Here is a 13,391-nt window from a genome sequence, read left to right on the forward strand (position 1 = left end):
ATCAAACAGACGGAAAGGAAGTGGTACTCACACACAGTGCCGGCAAAAGGAGCCAGCTTCGCTTTTCGTACTTTGGGTTTCAGCTAGAATCTAATGGCCCACGTGACTCACAGGTGCACCAAAGTTCATTCTCAGAGTGGTGACCAGTTCTCAGGGAAGGAAACACTCCCGGGGGAATTCTAAGTCTCAGACTCAAAGACGTCCAGCCAGGTCCCAGAGAGAAGGAACAGGGAAGGGAACTGACACTGAGGACTTTCCTGGTGGGGCAGGCTCTATGGCAAGGGCTTCAGCCATCCGGGACAGCCACAGTCAACGCCACGCCAGTGAAGAACCGGAAGCCAAGAGGACTCAACAGCATTGTCCTAGCCCACTCAGAGACCAAGCAGGGATTCCCCCCGAGCTCCTTTCAACTCGGACATCCAAGCTCTTTCCCACAGCATGGCAGCTCCGGAAAGGAGAGAGGACCTGCTCAAGAGTACGTGTCTGGGGGCCGGCCCCGTGGCTTAGCGGTTAGGTGCCCGCGCTCCGCTACTGGCGGCTCGGGTTCGGATCCCGGACGCACACCAACGCACCGCTTCTCCGGCCATGCTGAAGCCGAGTCCCACATACAGCAACTAGAAGGATGTGCAACTATGACATACAACTATCTACTGGGGCTTTGGGGGAAAAAAAAAAGGAGGAGGATTGGCAATAGATGTTAGCTCAGAGCCGGTCTTCCTCAGCAAAAAGAGGAAGATTAGCATGGATGTTAGCTCAGGGCTGATCTTCCTCACCAAAAAAAAAAGAGTACGTGTCTCCCAGATTGGCATGACTCCAAAAGTTTGGAAACCTCTGTAATGGCCAAGCTATGAGAATACAGGAGACACACTCACATACTTTGCTGTTGGAAAAGGAGAAAGTTCGCTATGAAATAATATGCAGTTTTCCAAGATGTGTACGTTTAAGTGAAAAAAGCAAGATTCAAAACAGTATATACTTTTGTATTTAAAAAAAATAAGACTATGTGTTTGTATTTACTTGTAGTTTCAGAAAGAAATTCTGAAATATGTACAAGGAATGAATAAAAATGGGCATTTGGGGAGGAAGGGCAGGAAGAGGGCAAATGGGAATATTTTCTAAAAATTTTGAACCATGCATACATTTACCTATTTAAAATAAAATAAAAACTATTTTAGAAAAAATAAACAATGAAGTTCTAATAACATTATGAATGAATCAAAACGCTGTGAGCAGCTGTAGACCTGGGACCATTTGGACACAACTGAGCTCCCGAGTGGGGCTGATACAAGTCAACCCGCCTCATCCCAGTCAGAAGGGAGAGGATCTCAGGATGCAGATCGTTGAAATATTTGGGTTTAATATGTACATTTTTGTGTTTCTTTCCTCCTGTTTTCTTTCCTGATCCTCTCCAGGGGTTATTTTCACTTGTAGGAAATTAAGACTTCAGAATATGGCAGATTATGCCCTCTTATTAAAAAAATCCTGCCAGGCTTTGGAGGCAGGTTGCACCACAGTGCTTACAGCACAGAAATAGTGCCTAATGAACAAGGCCCGACGAGGAGCTTTGAAATGATTAGTTAGAGGAGCAAGTTAGCGTGTGAGCAATTACAAAGTTGCCAAATGGCACTGAGGCTTTGGAATCCATTCCAATCGCATATTTCTGTATTAATTTGCTTTCGGATGTGAGCCATAAAATTATACAGCTGAGCTAATAAAGCTAATTACCTGCATGCACATCCCCCTCCGCTTGCAGCCCCATAAGCCACCAAAACAGTCGTGTGTCTGAGCCTGCACACACAAATGCAAAGCTCGCTGACCAGTCAGCTGTGCAGCTCCCTGCATCAGCCACTATCACAGCCAAGATTACAACACTAGAGTGATGATGGCAGAGGTGGCAGCGGCTACTATTTCTTAAATACATAGACCCTGGCACTCGGGGCAAGAGGTCAATAAATACTGATGACAATGACAATAATTCCCATCATTTCTATTAGAAAGAACATTTCCAAAGCATTTCCCACAAGAGAGGCCCTATGGTAAGTGTTTAACATAGATCTTCTCAATTTAATACTCACTACTTTCAAATTAAGACTTCAGAACATGGTGGGTATAAGGTAGGGACTGTGATTTCCATTTCAAGGATTTTTTTTTTAACTTGGGCCCATGGAAAGAATAAGAAAGTTGTCACAGCAAGGAAGTGGCAGGACCAAGCCAGCCTGACCCTGGAGCCCACACTCTGGACTCCACTTTCAGACACTTGACTGTAAACATCCTATCAGTTCATCACAGTAAACCTGGAAGTCAGGACCCAGGACCTCCACTTGACAAACAAAGATCCTTCCATGCACAGGGCCTGGGTACACCCAGGTCTCTAGGGCTGCGGTGGCTGAGTCAGCATCCACACGCAGCTTGGAGTGTGGCCAGCCTCCTTCCTCTGGTCCAGAGGGAACCCCGCTGGAACTCTCCATGGTGCTGAAGAGCCTGCCTCCCCTTAAAGCCCTTTCTAGTCACCTGGGATGCAGCAATGACGTTTCCAAGTAGTCAATAGCTCTTTGCTCCTGAGACCTTCTCCTGTCCCCTAGGCGAGTAGGAATGGTGACCCTGCAGCAGGAAGACTGTGGAACCACTGTTGGTGCAGACCCAGGCTTTGCAAGTCTCCTCGACCACACCCACATGTAACGATTGACAATCCCTGTGCGCCTGAACCACAGGAAAACTCAAGGTCCTAGCTCAGTTTAGCCCAACTCACATTCTGTCTCTGGAGCCTCCCACAGGCAGTTCCTAACTCCCTCACAAGGAACCACAAATTCCTTTCACAGTGCCCTCCACTCTTGCCATTTCCACGGCCTCAAAGCCATGTCTGAGTCACCTGGAGTCACTACAGTTCACCCACGGCCTCCTGCTGGTCATGAATCTTCCTCCTAGGTGGAGGTGGTGAGCGGCGAGGCCCGGGGCCCAGGCCTGGCCCCTGCTCAGTTTAAACTTCCTCTGCCATCCCCTGCTCAAACCAGCAAGGCCAATGAGCAGGCAGTACCGCCTCCCCAACTGCTTAGCAGTGTATTTTTGAAACTAATAACGAAAGAATTCAGAGGACTGCTTGTGGTTCTAAGCCCCAGGAGAGTAAGGAACGGTGTCCCTGGTCACCAGCACTGTGCCTGGAACACGGTGGATACTCAATAAATTCCTGCTGCTTTGACTGAGCACCAATTCTGTGTTAGTTACCCACGGATCATCACATGTAATCCTCACAACAATTTCAGGGGTAGGAACCCTCCTCAGGGATGGTAAAACAACTTTCCCAAAGCCACAGAGCCAGGAAAGGTGGGTGTGAGTATTCAAATCCAGTCCCCCATCCAGACTTCCCCCAGGATGCCACAGGTTTCCAGCGAGATCGGTCCTTGGTCCACAGTGTAGCAGACAGACAGGGCCAGGATCTCTCCTTGAAGGTGCCTCTAAAGGAGTAGATCTCGGCAGGCACCTCACTGAGGGCGAGTCCCTTGGGCCCTAAATGGCTCACTTTTCCTCCTGTGAGGTAACCCAAGAGGTTTCCAGGGTAGGACATGAGGATGGTGGGGACACAGATGTGTCCAGCAATATTGGCTTAAACACATAAAGGGCATGGGTTTGTCCCTACAGATGAGATGGAGGTGTTTAGTTCCAGGACTGCATGGCATGTGTAAGTGGGGTCCCCTCCTGGAAATGGCGGGGAAGATGCTGCTACCTGCATGGAAAGGACAGCCTCAATCTGGCCAGTGGTCAGGGCCAGCATGACACCTGTCAGGCCGTCCCTCGGCTCTGGGGCCCCCTGCCTAACTCCCAACCGTAGCAGCACCACCCTGTGCTCCAGATATTTATTGCCATGACTGATACCCCAACTAGGCCACAGCGAGACCTGCAGGTGAAGACCAGGTGTCCTACCTCTGAGTCCCTAATTCAGATCTACAGAGCTGGGAGGCAGTAAAAGTCAACTGAATGAGGGAATGTTTCCAAGAATAATGCAGAAGGAATTGTACCAGCAGCTCTAAGTTACGATCTACACAAGATCATGGTTTATCAACGAATCACTGCACACAAGTCTGGGTCAGTGAGCACTTCCTGAGTAGCGACTCTGCACTTGGTCCTGAGAGAGCTCCCCTTCCTTGAAGAAGCAGGCTGTGCAGAGTGTGTACAGCCCACCAAAATCACACAGCACGCTGAACACAGCACTGCCTTTGAGCTTCACACCCTCCACGTGCAAGAGGCAGGTGGTGGAAGGGGAAACCAAGGCCTACAGCAGTTGCCACAGTAAACAGGTGATGGATGAGACACACACCCAGCTCTCTCTGATGGTATCACATCTAATCCATTCCTAGAGCTTAAAATCTGGCTAGAAGAAAAAGGATCACACATTTAAAAAACAAAAAACAAACAAAACAAGATACATAATCAAATGTAAAGGGAAATCCTTATGTTTAAAGAGGTCTCCTATATTCATTCTCTACAAACAAGGCTCAGAGCAGAGCCATTGCTCTGGTTTTCCACGGTAACCTTTTAGAGCAAAATGGGGTGCCAGGCAACCCATACCCCAGTGGGAACCCCACTCCTAGCAGTGCTCCTCTATTTCAACTCAACATCCTTTAAAGGTCTCGCCAAGAGCTGAGGTGCAAGATGACTGGAGAGACACACCTGGTCTGCCCCATAGGTCTTTACAGACTCTTGTGCCTAATTTCCAAAAGCAGGTGGCACAATCTCATCACACAGAACCAAATATGTCATGGACCCCCCATGCCAAATGAGGAGCAGGGTGGAGAGAAGGGCTGCAACTCGTTATTCTACCAGAGCCATCTTCCTGAAATGAGCCTGACCACATTTCACCCTTGCTCGAAATCCTTCAGCGCTCTTGCAATAAAATCCCAGCTCCCTAGCACAGTACACAAGCTCCCCCATGATTCATTTTCCCGTCAACCTCTTCCCTCCAGATCTTGCACCTGCAAATGTGTATCAGCCATACTGGACTACTGGTTCTTGTTACAACAGACAGTGCTGTTCCTGCCTTGGTGCCTTTCCTCCTGCCCTCCCCCTGCCTGGAGTCCTCTTCAGCCTTGTTTTTCTGGTGACCACCCACCCATCTCTGGAGCTTAAACTTCACCTTATCTGGGGTGTCCTCTCTGATCCACCCCCACTCCAGAAGCCAACCCTTCCTTCCTCTCTGGCTGTGACCTCTACATCTGGTAGCACATCTATCCTGCACTTGCCACATGCATTTACCTCCCCTATCCAGTGTGCAGGCCTTGATTCACACAAGAGCATTTATTAATACCTACTATGTATGCTATAGTAGGTGTAGAGGATGAAAAGACCAACCAAAATAGGCTCCTTCCTACTTTTAAGAAGCCCAGTTTACTGTGCAAGGATTATACCTTATTATTAGTAGTCATCCATCATTACTTAAATTTAATTAATCAATATTTGTGCAGAGCCTTTTTGTTTACAAACGTTTTCATGCACGCTGTCTCAGTTAATCCTCTACGTGTCTTGGGAACCATAAGTGTCCGCTTCCAAATCTTTGAAAAACACACCACATGCAAGGAAAATGCAGAAAGTTAATAAAACACCTTCCCTCTCATTTTCCACTAAGCTATTACCAGTGAAGTATTTGGTAATGCACCACAATCAGAGGACCATTTGAAACTACTGAGCAGCTTTTGAGATCCTGTCTGTGTTTACACGACTGAAGTTTACCACGACCGGGTCTGATACTTTAGAAGAAATGATGCTCAATCAACTCTTCCCTTGGGGAACGTGCAGCCCAGTGGGAGACCAGGCTTTCTTCTGACCCTGCAGGCCTGAGTGCTATCAGCCTCACCTCTCGCAGGAGAAAGAGGCGCCGTGCTCCGACGCCTGCTTCTTACAGACAGTCTCCTGGGCGAAAGCTGGGAACCTGTCACAAGAGAGCAGCTGATGCAGACGTTTCCACACTGGCTTCCAGGTAAGCATCAGGCAGTGGGTGCTCTCTGGGGGGGCGGGGCTGCACCTCGGGCACCTCCCAGGAAGATGGGCTGTCTGAGCCCCCCGTGCCAGCTCTGGCGGGAATAACTGCAGATGCAGGGACTCAGCCCAGCCCCACTTCAGCTCAAATAAATTAGCAAATTGTCATAAATAGAAATTACACTAATGGAAAGACTGCTTTAAGTGATTAATGAGCCTCTTTCCCATGACTTTGTTTTCCAATTTGCATCGTGAACTTTGAGAATGCTGATGCTGGGTTGTTCTCATCTCAGTGGGGGCACCAGCATTGCGGCTCAGCTCCTTGTATCAGAGACCCACTGGACAGAAAATGCCACGCAGCACAATGAGCTGCCAAGGGAGAGTCTGCTAGTGTTCATCGCTACAAGTCTCGGTGGGCTGAGACCACTCTGGAGTTCCAGGATGGAAAGTAGTGTAATAGAGAGAGAACTGCAGGGGGAGGTGGTACCAATAAGCGGTGTGCCCAAGGACTGTTGCGACCTCTTTAGGCTCCATCTGGAAAAGGGGTCTAAGCAGAAACCAGATGCTCTTTCGCTGTTCCCAGCATGCAACTAAGAGCACAGACTCTGAAGCCAGTCAGCTGGGTGAGAATCCCAGCTCTGCCACTTACTAGCTGGGTGACCTGGAACAAGTTAGTTAACCTCACTGGGCCTCAGCTTTTTCATGTGTGGAATGTGGATAAAACTACTTCATAGGGGTTTTGTGAAAATTAAGTGAGTAAATCTATGTAAATTGCTCAAAACAGTGCCTGGCATCTAGTAAGTTCCATACGGGTGTTAGCTGTAACTTAAGCTTTGTAACTTCATGATTCTATTATCTAAGATATGCATGCTCACAATAATTGTCGCACCAAAAGTACACAGAATGTTTACCAGCTCAACCTGCACCCAATCACAGGGACACAATGCACGTCTATTCGTGCACAGGTACACGCACACACCATACACATATACACGCACACACCCACATGCAAACAAACACACACACACCACAAACACACAGCTTTGAACCAGAGCTTTGCATGCTGGGGAAAGTCCTTCCCCACTCTCATGAGCCAGCCAAATCTGAAATCTATGCTGTGTGCCAAACTCTGATTCCTTTCAAAGTAATTTTAAGGTGTGCATGGCTACCATATTTGAATTTGGGGGAGACAGCAATCAAATCAGTGTTCCTCCCACCCTATTCCTTCTGCCCACTGAAGGCAAAACAGCCAGAGCAACTTCACAGCATCTCTGGTCAGGCACAACTTTCTCTTTGGCTGGCAAGGCGTCCTCACTATGAAAGATGAAAGGCCTCTGATTACCAACAGCTATGAAAGCTCAATTCCCTAAAGACAGATATAAGCTGCAACCCTGCATTTACTTAAGATGATCAAGGAATCAGCTGTACTGATGACAGGAGCTCTTTGTATTAAAATTCATTTAGATAAAACTATTTCTCTTAACATCACTATTAGGAAAACATCGTGTACTATGTTTTAAAGGAGTCTTGTTTAAAGATTTAATTTTTTTCCAGGGTTGAGAAGACAGAGCTCCATCAAGAAGCATCTTTGAGAATAAGCTAGAAGCCAATTAGAGAGGTCAAAGGGCGATCTTACGCAATCCACTACCAACAGTTTAATCTCTGCCTCTGCCTTAAAAGGGAGGAGAGGTTGGTTGAGGGCAAACTCTCCCTATTGGAAAGAAAGCAGTCTTGGAAAGGGAGAAGCCAGGCGTGGCTGTGTTCCTGGTCACAATCAACCAAACCAAGGGCATTGTGCCTGTAGTCTTGTAGGGTTAGGCTTGTGAAACCCCCAGTAAAAACCGATGCCAAATGTCACACCCACCATTGAGCTTCTGGGCTTTAGAGCAGGTGACTGGTATCTGTGAGGCCAAACACAGACACCACTCAGCAACGCATAGCCTGGGACATGCACCGTCCTTGGGCCAGCCCCTGGGAAGGCAGCTCCTCTGGGATGCAAGACCCGATGCTCCCAGAGAACAGCCCACTGCTCCACATCCTTCTACTTTCCAATTATTTATGTTTATTTGACCTTTGCATCCTGCACAGATATTCCGTCTCCTACTCCGGGACATCAATTTTAAGGCTTCCAAAGCCTGGCTTGCAGTTGGGCTCCTTGAGCCTCTGCCTGGCCCTTAAAGCAGCCAGATGGTTACAAATGGTCTCCAGACAGAACAGGGAGATGCGTGCTTATCAGACCACCTGGCAAAAATGCTGCCCAGATGGTCCAGGTCATCGGCTTTGTGGGGATCAGCTGAACTGTGCACCCAGCTCTTGTAGTGAAACCTATCGGGGATGGATTCTGATATGTCAGCAAGGATCTCACCAACCCCTGCAATGCTCTTCGAAGGGAGACTTGCAACAAAAGCGAGGAAAATGAGGTGAGATGATGCCAAGCTTGCTCCTTGCTTATCCCTCATCTATTTCCACCACAGATCATCTGTGCAGGGCTGCCCTCTGGAAAAGGAGCCAGGCTTCAATTAAGACTAATCTTGCTAGTTGCAAACTCCTTTCGTATATTCATCACAGCGCTCAGCATAGTGCAACTAAGCTGGTAACGAACGAGCTTGCTGCACCAATGAAATGGAAACTATCGGTTCACCAATGGTTTTAATACTATGTGCTCGGGATTGCATGCAGCGCTGGGACCAGGAAAAGAGAGCACGCTCTACTGGGGCAGGGTCCACATCTGATTTTGCTCATTGCAGTGTACCTGGTGCTTAGCACAACCCTCAGCACAAAGTAGGTCATCAATAAATAGCCACCGAGTGAATGGGACTTGACCTGACCTCAAGAACAGCACAGCCTGGCAAGGGAGGCAGTCTTCAGAAAAATAAACTTTCCTGTACTTTGTAGGTACCATAACAAACAAGAGTTAAGCAGTGAGTGTTGCAGGAGCCCAAGGGAAGCGGCAGTCCCAGCTGGGCCGCGTGGAGAGGTCAGTGACAGACAGGGCTCCTTAGAAGAATGGACGTGTGAGGTCGATTGCAAAGGACGAATGAGACTTGGTCGAACACTGACGCTTGTTTCTCCTCTTCTGAATTACAAATGGAAAGTGAAAACAGATACGGTCAACTTCCAACGGTCCCCACGCCAGCTACTTTGAGGGATTTTCGGAACTGTAATCCTGGACCCTTTTAGGAAGGTCCCACAGGAGGTGAAGTGAGGACGCTGGTGGGCGGCCCTGGGCGAGGTCGGCCCACTGTCCTCTGTACGGGAGAAGCCTCACCCGAGGCTGGGTCACAGGACAGCATGAGGTCTCTGGGCAAGAAAGGGGGTCGGTGCTCATAGCTGACAGCTCCTAGGGTCGGGAGCTATGACTGCACCTTCCAGATGTGACGTCACTTTAAGGAGTCAACAGGAAAATAACACGAGTTTTGGGGTCCTGGCTTTCCAGCTAGCTGCATGATCTCAGGGGAGTTAACTTCCAAATTTTACTTATTTAGTTTTTAAAAGGGGTAGGTACTACCTGTTTCACATAAGAAAAATGCTAATATGCTGCCTGGCACCTGGCAGGTGATCAAAAGGGCAGATACAATTACTAGAACTTGCTAATTTTATCAGCAACCCAGAGCAGGTTTCCTCTCCTTGGCTGAACAGATGAGGACGTGGGCCCTCCCCACAGGGACGCCAGAAGCAGCAGAGCCAGGCCTTCTGACCCGGGGTTCCAGCCCACAACACGGCATCTTTGGTCCCAAAGTCGAATGCAGACAATTTCTGGATCATGTGCAAAAGGCTTTTATCTGCTATTAATAGAGTTTACAGAGAGTTGGCTATATTAAGGTTTCTAAGTTCAGTATAAATGGTCCAGTAGTGGTAGCTGGAGGTGAGAAGGTTAAAAGGGGACTGTGTAGAAGAGCAGAAAGTCAGGGTGTGTTTATCCAAAGAGCATCGACTACGTCACATGAGCCCGGCTCTCTGGGACCAGATGCTGCCTGTGCCAGGTGGATCCCCCACCCGCCCCCTAGAACAGCACAGATGCTGCACACAAGAGAGTTCCTCCTGAGAAGGGGAGAGCTTGGGTGGAAAGTCCCTTTACAAGTCACCAGGCTAAGGGTGGAAAACGGGATGGGAGTGGAGGAGAAAGGGCTTCCTAACAGCTGAGCATGAGGAGTCCAGCGGTCAAAGAAGGATCCTGTAGTCGCACAAGGTATCGGAGACGTGGCGTGGGTAACAGCGTGACAGCAGAAAGGGTGCTGGTCCCTGCAGGCGCCACCCGAATGGGGCTGGCGGTGCTGTGCATCCTGCCGTTCACTACCTCCAAGTAATGAGGAGAAAAGGGAAGCAGAGAGGGCGAGGCAGGGTCCAAGGTGGCGCAGGGAGGGGACTGGCGGGAGGGACACCCACCCGCCGCGCCTGGGCCCCTGCTGGCCGGCGCTCCTTCCCAGCCTCTCATGGGAAATGTGATGCGGTGGGACGACACACTGAGTGACCAGCACAGGAGCCGTGCAAGAAGTGGTTTTTCATAGTCGTGATGATAATAAAAATGATAAATAGGGTTTCAGAAAAGAGATAGATTCCTTACTTTAAAGAAAAAAAGCAGTATCTAAAACATTAGCTCATTTAGTTAGGCCCAGGGCCTGGGTGTAAATTCAACCTCAGATTTAGTGAGCTTTGGAGTTGAAAACACCATCAGGTCCCTGGTGCTCACCACCTGATGGCCGACAGCCCTCAGCCACCTCCTCCACACAGCCACCAGGGACGCCATCTGAAATGTCACCATCGTCATTCTCTAGCCCCAGGCTCCTTGTAAGAAAGCCTGCCGCAACTCTTTCACAGAGCAGGGTAAGGTCAGCTGAGAGAAGGGACCTGAAAGCAGTGGGTGGGCTGGGCAGCACAAGCTGGGGTTCATTCAGAGCATGGAACAACCCCCCAAAGGCTGCTCAGGGCCAGGCTCTGACAGAAGACCCCTGGAGGTGAACACTCACAGGCTGCGGGGTGGACAGAAGGAGGCGGTCACTGAGGCGGGGAATGGAGGGGGGCAGGCAGACCCAACTCCTCAGCATGGCACAAGAGGCCCCCTGGATCCTGCTGCCCTCTCCGGTCTGCATGCTGCATTATCAGTCACAGGGAACGACTTAGGTCTCTGCTGCCTTCCAGGCTCTGGAACGAGCTTAGAACACTCTCTACCCCGGCCAGCAGTCACCATGGGAAAGCTCTTGTCTCAGTCCTCCCATGCTGCACTCTGAGTGCCCATCTCTGTGTGTGCCCCTCCCCTTAGACTGGGGGCATCTCCAGGGCCCAGCACACAGGAGCAACAAAATGTATAGATCATTATGTTAACCAGGTAGCACAGGGCTGCAGTTCCTGGTGTCCCCTGGCTGCTTCACTGGTTGTTGCAGATGTTACGTAGACAGGTGCGCACACATCTATTGCAAGAGACACAGTTGCCTTCGAAACATGTCTACCCAGCCTTATGTGCTACATATGGGCCATTTTTTTACTATGGATGGTGTCAAATTAGGCTCACATTTTTTATAAAGTCTAAATATTGAGAAAATATTATTAAAATGCACAATGAAGTTATTAGCCAATTCAATCTTTGGTCTTTCCATCTGCTTGAATTCAGGTTTACAATAGCAAAAGTCTGTTATTCAACCCGTGCCAGATGTCATTACCAGATGAGAGAGAGAGAGAGAGTCTGTAATATTAACTCTCTTTAATAGAATTTGCTTATAGGGACAGTCTCTCATAAACTTCCAATCAGTAAATCCAGGAGACAGATGTGCCTGGTACATGGTAGGCATTCAATAAATATTTGCTACATGAATTATTAAGCAAATACAGAAAATAGGGAAGTCAACCTCTTAATGGAGTCAAGCCTAAAAGGAGAGAAACCTGAAGACATTTTCAGTACTTTTTTGACCATTTTGATGGTCAACACAATCCCAGTAGAAGGCAGCACAGGCTGGCCAAGGACCACTGGCTTGGAGGAAGGCTAACGGGGTTCAGGTGCCAGCTCCTCCACTTTCTACGTGTGAACTTGAGAGGCTGTTTTCATCTGTGAGACACGGTGACGAAGCCATCCTGGGAGTTGTTGAGACTGGGCCCTGGATGCCTCGGGCCAGCCCAGAAGCAGCACCCGGGAAGTGGTAGGTGTGACATTAGCAAGTGCTGCCATGTGCTCTGGCACCAAGTGAGGCCCAATCTCTGTGGAACATGGGGAGGTGGAGGCACCCCATTCCCAGGCTTCCTGCTTTTATCTGCACCCAGAATGAGACCACTCAGGGGAATGAATCCCTTCCTACTGGGTCCCCCAAGCACAGCGCCCCTTCCTCCACTAGGTGCTGGTTGACATTGAGCTGAGGCTGAATCAGACACAGCCAGGCCTGCAGGCTCTGCACAGCTCTGCCTAGCTCCCTGCGTGAAGCTCAAGCTCTGAGACGCAGGCTCAGGGTGTCTCCTGCCTCACTCAGGGACTTCCACATCAGGAAGTTACAGAGCCTCTCCCACACAAGTGCTGTCAGAAAGACCCACATCCTCCCTGGCTCCAGCATCACGACCATAGATGCCAGGATGTGAGAGCTAACGGCCTTCCTTCATCCAGCCTGCCAGGACATGAGTGCGTCCATAACACTCTCCCTTGAGGCCTAGGGCTGGGGGTGAGCCCTGTGTTGACCTGGGCTGGTCCCTGGCTCCAGCCACTTCCTGGCTGGACTGACAGGTGAGTCCGTTCACCTCGCTGAGATTCCATTTCCTCAGGAGAACAAGAGTGCGGATCAGGGAGGTGAAGAATTAAACGAGGTGCCAGCTGCAGCAGGCCTGCTTTGCAGTGTGAATGCCACTTCCTTCCATGCTACGTCCCTTTGCTCACTCACCCAGCAGAAAGTGACTGGACTCTGACTCTATGCTGAGCTCTGCGGGGTACCAAGAGAAGGACGACTCAGTTGTCCCCACCTTTTTACTTCTCTCTACAAAAGAGAAACGCCCTAACTCCTCAACTGTTGCACCAGTCACTCGGTGAGTCCCAAGCACTCTAGTTTTAGTGTCTGGTTCACAGAGCCTTCTATCTACCTGTAAAGTGCTTATTTTGTCACAAGCTCCTTGGAGACAGGGGTCCACCAGGCCCAAATCCACTTCAGCTTGCATGAAGGAACTTGCCTAAGCTCCTGGAACCTGTGCCACCTGCAGACTGAGGATCTTTCCAGAATCCAGGGAGACGGTGTGGAATGATGCGAGACCATACAACACGCTTTCACCATCCCATATCCACAGAATTGATGTGAAAAATTAACACACACACATCAGAGTTGCCTCTTGCTGGGAGACATTCTCTGAGTGAGCCACACTCATATCTTGAGACCTTTGGGGCACTTCCCACCCTTGTCCCCTTGATAAACTTCTACTCATCCCTTCTGTGAAGGCTTCCCTGATCACCCTGCACT

General features: G+C 49.4%; 1 protein-coding gene across 6 annotated transcripts in view; it reads right to left on the reverse strand.

Annotated features, from left to right (window-relative positions):
• TRAPPC9 (trafficking protein particle complex subunit 9) overlaps nt 1-13,391 on the reverse strand; it is a 639,688-nt gene that overhangs the window by 143,526 nt on the left and 482,771 nt on the right. The window lies entirely within an intron of this gene.

The sequence above is a fragment of the Diceros bicornis genome, chromosome 21 (assembly GCF_020826845.1).
Source record: "Diceros bicornis minor isolate mBicDic1 chromosome 21, mDicBic1.mat.cur, whole genome shotgun sequence".
In the NCBI taxonomy this organism is placed as follows: Eukaryota; Metazoa; Chordata; class Mammalia; order Perissodactyla; family Rhinocerotidae; genus Diceros; species Diceros bicornis.